The sequence below is a fragment of the Ceratotherium simum genome, chromosome 14, assembly GCF_057802395.1.
Source record: "Ceratotherium simum simum isolate JZ-2026a chromosome 14, ASM5780239v1, whole genome shotgun sequence".
Taxonomy (NCBI): Eukaryota; Metazoa; Chordata; class Mammalia; order Perissodactyla; family Rhinocerotidae; genus Ceratotherium; species Ceratotherium simum.
Genome location: NC_141913.1, coordinates 36,394,863 through 36,402,078, shown reverse-complemented (window position 1 = coordinate 36,402,078; position 7,216 = coordinate 36,394,863). Strand labels below are relative to the sequence as shown.

Here is a 7,216-nt window from a genome sequence, read left to right as displayed (position 1 = left end):
GTTAGCCATTCTCAGGATTAACAACTTGTGATCATTCTGGACTCCAAATATCTGTGATGTTGATGGTCCCTTATGTATTCCGACTCTGCGTCTGTATGCCCCTACCCTGTTATGAAGGATCTTGGCTCTAGTCTATAGATGTTGACCAAATTCATACCCTAACCCTTAAGTACAGTGGTTTTCAAACTTTGTTAACAGCAGAACCAGGTTTTCAAAGTAATAATATCATAGAATGTAATCCTCCAATATCTAAGACAAATGAGAGCAGGTCCATTTATTTTTAGTTGAAATAGGGATGAAGCCCAAAGGCCCACTGTTCAACCTCCACCCCACTCTTGTCAAGCTTCCAAAGACACTTTCACAAAACTCTTAAGTTTTCAAAAACATGGTTAAAAGGTATCTTTTTAAAAAATCCCTGCTTTCTATAGAGTAGGCAATGCAATCTGTGCTCTGCAGCTATATGCAATCACTTGTGTGCCTGTGTATATACTCATGAAAAGACTGAGAGAAAGCAATATATTTGGTAGTAAAAAGAGTAAGAGGCGGGATATTTCTAATATGCCAAGCAAAACTTTTTATCACGTGACTTAAACTTCCTGAGACCTCAGTTGTTTTTGGCTGCTTCATCTGTAAAATTGGTCAATAACTGTTTCAGAACAGAAATCTAGTCCAAATGATTTATGTATATCTTTTCCAGGTCACTAACCTTTGAGTCTAGACGTACCTCAACCAGAGATGTTCTCCTAAAGTAAAGTGTTTTTTGGTGAAATAAATCACTTTCTCATTGCTTACAGTTTCAAAGTCATTACCAATAATAAAATTTTGATACTAAGCAAAATGGAATTATTTTTTGCTAAAATTTTCCTTGGCCACTGATTGGTCGTTAGATGTCAGATACTGTGAAAACATTCTGTGCAAGAATCTGGGACACATAATGGGCAATGTCCAAGAGTATTAATGATCAAGATAAGTTTTGGAATCCTACTCTTTGTTTCAGTTCTGAGACTGGTTTATGTCTCCACTCCCCCTTTGAGTTTTTGCCCCATCTTTTCTTTCCCAAATTTAGCCCCTCCCTTTTGACGTCCCATCCCTTCTTTATTCATCTTGCCCTTTGGCAAGCAAAGCCATTTGAGTCTTTTTTTGTTTATTTGTTTGATTGTTTTTGTGAGGAGATCAGCCCTGTGCTAACATCTGCCAATTCTCCTGTTTTTTTGCTGAGAAAGACTGGCCCTGGGCTAACATCCGTGCCCATCTTCCTCCACTTTATATGGGACGCCGCCACAGCATGGCTTGCCAAGCAGTGCAACGGTGCACACCCTGGATCCAAACAGGCAAACCCGGCAGCTGAAGCGGAGCACCCGCACTCAACCACTTGCGCCCTGGGGGCCTGAGGAAGAAGCCACTAGCCAGTTCCATTATTTCTCATCATAGTGAATGACACCATCAGTTATACTACCCAGTTGCCCAAGCCTGGAACCTAGTTCTTGATGCCTTCCTCTCCCTTACCCTCAATCTAATCTATCACCAATTTCTATATGACCTCCTAAAGATGTCTTCAATTTGTCTTTGCTTTGTTTCCACACATTTTAGTTTAAACAGCTCTCTTGTAGCCCTGCCTTAGCTTCTTTTCTGGTCTCACGTACATTTTGGCACCTCTCCCATCCATTCTCCATATTGCATCCAGAGGAAATATTTACAAAAATGCGTGTCTTTTGTGTGTGTGTGTGTGAGGAAGATCAGCCCTGAGCTAACATCTATTGCCGATCCTCCTCCTTCCCCCACCCCCGACACAGCCCCAGTAGATAGTTGTATGTCATAGTTGTACCTCATTCTAGTTGCTGTATGTGGGACGTGGCCTCAGCATGGCCAGAGAAGTGGTGTGTCGGTGCGTGCCCGGGATCGGAACCCGGGCCGCCAGTAGCAGAGCGCGAAAAACGCGTGTCTTAGTATTACCTACTCGCGGGCAGGCCCCATGGCTTAGCGGTTAAGTGCGCGTGCTCCGCCAATGGGGGCCCAGGTTCCGAACCCCGGGCGGCGCACCCACGCACCGCTTATCCGGCCATGCTGAGGCGGTGTCCCACATGCAGCAACTAGAAGGATGTGCAGCTATGACATACAACTATCTACTGGGGCTTTGGGGGGAAAAAAATAAAAAATTTAAAAATATATATATATTAAAAAATATATATATTACCTACTCGCTTCAAATGCTTTGGTGGTGTTTTAATCTGACCAAAGACACAGCTCCTAGTTCTGAAGGGGAAACAGGTTCCTTTTCCTTCAACCAAGTAGGCCCCTCACACAAAGCACTTAGACTTAACAAATATGAATAAGACAAAAACAATCTCCAGACTCAGTGGGGAGGAAAAGCAGAGGGTCCCTAGTCCAGGGGACAGAAAGGGTTATGGCTCACAACATGGCTGACTTCAACACTGGCAGGGGAGATGTTGGACGGTGTTCCAGCAGGTATGAGTCTCCAGTCAAGGCCAAGAGCAGCCGTTTTTCAAGGGGTTCTACGTGTGTAAACCAAGTTGTGTATCCTATTACGTCAGACTGCCTCAGAAAGTTTTTCATTTAGTCATTTTCATAGAGAGAGAATAGGATGACCTCTCTGCCCTTAAGGAGTTTAGTTTATTTGGATGGAAGGAAGACAAGTAGAGACTCAAGCTGTGTGGGCAGAGGCAGAGCAGTGAGGGAGGTGGTTCTTCGTAATCCCAGATATTGCTCTCCTAGGGATGACAGGCAAGGCCTGTGGTAGCTCTCTCTAATAAGAGAAAGGCAGGGTGGAAAACTTAGCGTAAGGTTTTGGAATAGCTGATGCAGGAAAAGAGGGACCTCGCTACCTGAGGTCGTGGTTAATAAAGACAGCAATAAGTGTCCGATGCTATTCAAGTAGCAAAGCAGGAAATGACGTTTTCAGAGATTGGGTGTTTGAAGAAAAATATCAAGGAGATGACCTCTGAGTTACTCCTCGAGAATGGACGGTAAGTGGCGGAGTGAGGGAGGGTAGCGGCAAAGAAAGTCAATAATTCTTGGTTCAACAATGGTGCTGTGGAATGGGCAACAGCTACAAGGAAAGGCAGAGGTTTCTGTTTCCCTCTTGCATCTGGGCCCAGCAGGCCGCACCCTTGAAAGAGCGGGTCTCAAGAACAACTTCTCGTTCGCCTCGATGGCGGTGAAGGAGCAGGACTAGAGCCAGTAGCGGCCGTCGGAAACTGGGAGGGAACGCTTGGCGGAGGGGGCGGAGACGGATGAGGGAAGGCGGGACTTCCGGTGCGCCGCTGGCCAGTTTCTGGCATCGAGCAGGCGGCTGCAGGGTCCTCTGTGAGGACGCTGTGGGTCGCCAGGCTGTGCTGCTTTCCTGTTAGCGGGGCCTTTGCTGAGGACGGCGTGCGGAGTGGGGGTGAGGAGCCGCTCTGGGATGGGCGACCGTCCGTCTTTCTGGAGGCTGCATTTCTTTGTGAGAGGGCGCGGGGTCATACCTGGAGCGTCTGTAGGCCGCCCCCCGTTCCTCCTCACGAAGCATGAACCAACCCGCGCGCTCGCTCCTTGAGGACTGCCCACCCCGCCGGGCGGGCCCGCCCCCTCGGCCGCGGCGCTACCACGCGTGCGCGGAGCGGGGTGCCAGGCGCTTCCTCCAGGTAGTGGGTTCGCGTGGCTGTTCGTCGCGCAGGGGCAGACCGCCCCTCTAGTGTGTCAGTCATTCCTCGGAACGTGCCCCTGGACTGTATTTCGAGGCTGGCGTCCGTTCCAGTCTGACGTTGGCCAGGCCCTGGAATTTGGGGCGGGTCAGAATGCAGTGACCGTCCTGAGGCCCTTTCCCACCCAGGAAATGGAGGGGAACGCTGTTTAGTTAGTGCTGAAAGATCCTTATTCTTGGAATCCGTCCTGTTAGAGAGACCTGGATTCCTGAGTTTAGTTAATTCAGAAGTCTTTATTGAGCGCTAAATAGTATCGTGGGAAAGGCAGCGCAGCCCCTTAACTCACAGAGCTTGACGGTTTGCGCAGAGTGATAAATGCGCTAATGGGAGCACGCTGGAGTGGGGGCGGGGGGGGCGCCGTCATGGCCCAGCCCTGGGAGAAAAGGAGTTGGACTCAGGAACGCCAGAGGAAATGATGCTTTTCTGAGGCCCAAGGACTGAAGGAGTTGGCCCGGGAGAAGGAGGATGTAGGGGGCGGGGGTGGGAGAATTCAGGGAGCAAAAATGGTTTTGGACGAAAGTCCAGCGATGAGGGAGGTAGACTATAGGCGTCGTGGCCGACTGTAGTGCCGTGGAGTAGAGACAGCCGGATTGGAGAGGTAAACCAGGGCTCAGTACACCAGTGTTCGTTGTTCAGACTGTATCCTGAGGGCAGTGGGGAGTCACTGGAAGACTTAACTGGAGACTGACTGAATTAGAACATCTTTTATTGAGTGCATACAGTGGTTCCAAACTTTTCCACCGGAAGCATATAGGGAATAAAAGAGACTTTGTACTCTACAGGGGGTCTGAGAGGCATATTCTCAACAGTCCCAACCTCCCAGGAGAAAATTTTCATTGAAATGTCTTGTTTTATCTTATTTATGCAAGTTTTGAATTATATGTCACAGTATATCCTTATTTTGGTATAAAATGTTTCCTCAAATCCTGGTTATGCTAATAATTTACTTTAGGGCATTGAATTATATTTATCCTGTGATTTTTGTAGCCTTGGGCACATCCATCATGTATCCTCCCCTCCTCCTTCCTCCACCCACGCATACATAACCCAGCCTTTCTATGTGTAGAACACTTTCTATGTGATGAATACATCACGGTATTTTACATGTATTACTTTTTTTAATCCTCCTGTCAACCATTGGAGGTGAGTGTTATTCTTTCTGCTTTACCAGTGAAGAAACTGAGGCTGAGAGGTTAACAGAATGGCCCAAGTACACACAGCTGGTGAGTCGAGATTCAAAGCCAGGCGTGTACTACTCTAGTTCTTGAACTTCGCTTTTGCATTTCAGGGAATGGATTTGGGGCAGAAAACAGGGAAAAGATTCAAAGCAGAGGGGACTTTAGGAAGTTGTTGAAATACGCTAGATGAGAGGTGATGATTTCAAAACTGAGATAGTTTTAGTAATGATGAAGAGGAGGGAGTGGATTCAAGACTGTAAAGGAGACATGATTTGGCAAGTGACTGGATGGGAGGAAGGAGTGGGAGAGCCTGATGGGTACAGCTGGGTTGATAGCGCTGCCATTCACTTGTAAGGATGGCAAGAAAAAGCAGCTTTGAAGGGAACAAGGACTTGTTGGATTGAGATGCCTCTGGGATATTCAAGGGGAGATATCCTCTAAATTATCTTGAAGAGTTCTTTTTGGGATGAGAGAGAATTTACTTTTATTCTCTGCATTGAGTATGTACTAATATCACTCGTTTATGACTCTTCTAAAGTATATCCTTTATAACTTGTTCAAACTATGGGAAATAGTGGGACTTGGACCCAAGATAAACAGACAATGAGCTACCTTTGAAGCCTTTACCAGTCTTCTGGGGGTAGTACTAATATTTTACAATTACATTTTATCAAGTACTAACTTGTAGTTCAGGTAACAAGTATTATAAAGGTCCAGACAAGAAAAGAGATCATGGCAGAAGTAGTCAAGGCCTGTAGTGGGGCTCACTGAAGAAGTATATTTTGAGAATTGGATAGGGCACCTCAGTTATGTTCTAGGCCTTAATTAATCACTCTCAGATATCTAATGCTCCAGGGCCGGCCCTGTGGCTTAGCGGTTAAGTGAGTGCGCTCCGCTGCTGGCGGCCTGGGTTCGGATCCCGGGCGCGCACCGACGCACTGCTTCTCCCACCGTGCTGAGGCCGCGTCCCACATACAGCAACTAGAAGGACGTGCAGCTATGACATAACAACTATCTACTAGGGCTTTGGGGGGGGGGGGGAAGATATCTAATGCTCCAGAAGAGCATTTTAGGGTTTAAAAAGTATGTCATATGCATCTGATAAAAGCAAAAATATAGGCTTTTAAAATGCCTTGGTAATGTTAAGCCTATGTGGTTGCTCAATAAAGATTAAAATTATCAATATTTATTATGACCATTGGCTGGCTCTAGTTGGACAGGCTTTTTTTAATACAATTCTTTTGTTGTTTTTCCAGTCTTGTTTATATTTTTTTCTTTAATAACCTTGAGTTAACATTTTTTTATTGAATATTAGATGTCTCATAAAAGTTGGGTTTTGAGAGAAGCAATTTTAGGTTCCTCTGCATCTAAAAAGAGAATGCTTTGTCTTCATTTTGCATGGCCTTACCTTTTGTGGTGCAGCATATTAAATTAAAGAATCCTTTAACTGTTATATATACACATAGGGTCTCTAGGAACAGTCTAGTCTTTTGACTAACAGACTGTTTCCCCTCTCAGGCAGGTAATAGTTGATACTGTTGTTGATGTAATCCTCCATTTCAAGGTCACAATAAAGGTCAGAAATAGAATAACATTTGAGGATTATTACAGAAGGAAGGACTTTGCAGTTGAACCTTGATTAACCAGAGCTCTTAATATCTTTTTTTGCCTCTGCACTTTTTTTTTCCAGCAGATACATTATAAAAGACAAACAGAAACAGGAATTTATTTAAAAATCAAAATATTTTGAAAATATGCCAGTCAGTCTAACTGTTGCTCCTTTGAAAGTAATCTGTTTGTTCTCTTGGTAGCTTTCAGGATCTTCTCTTTGCCTTTAGTGTACAACAAAGGTTTAGGTATGGATTTCTTTTTATTTATCTTGCTTGGAATTCTTTGGACTTTCTGAATCTGTGCATTGGTAGTATTTCATGTCTTCTGCACACATTTTTGGTCTTGTCTTTTATTCTTTAAACACGTAGGCATTTTACAGTAACCTGATAATTACATTATCAGGAGCGCTTAATGGACTACTCTGTGCACTGTTGTTTCTGTAGGATCTCCCTTATGGTGCCTTGTTTCTGTAGGTTACTTGCTCATTATTCTTAGAATTTTATTTGATTTTATTTATGGGATTTCTTTGCTATTTGGGCTGAAACTAATATCTTGGGGAGGGTTTGCATTTGCTTCTGCCAGGCATCTGCTAGTCAAGGTCACTCTGATTAAAATCCTGAGGTTTATCTGAGGACTTATCTTAGGTAATATGAATTTAGTCTGCAAAGTGGATCCAGGGCTGGCTTATGGTTCCAAATTCTTTGTAGCACTTTCTTCCTTCTACTC

The 7,216-nt window shown here is 44.9% G+C and overlaps 1 protein-coding gene across 1 annotated transcript in view; it reads left to right on the top strand.

The window, feature by feature from the left end:
• The first annotated feature begins 3,280 nt into the window (after window positions 1-3,280).
• HDHD2 (haloacid dehalogenase like hydrolase domain containing 2) overlaps window positions 3,281-7,216 on the top strand; it is a 43,474-nt gene continuing 39,538 nt past the window's right edge. Inside the window, exon 1 of the mRNA XM_004422511.3 lies at window positions 3,281-3,403. The gene's annotated coding sequence lies outside the window, so the exon portion shown is untranslated. The remainder of the gene's footprint in view (window positions 3,404-7,216) is intronic.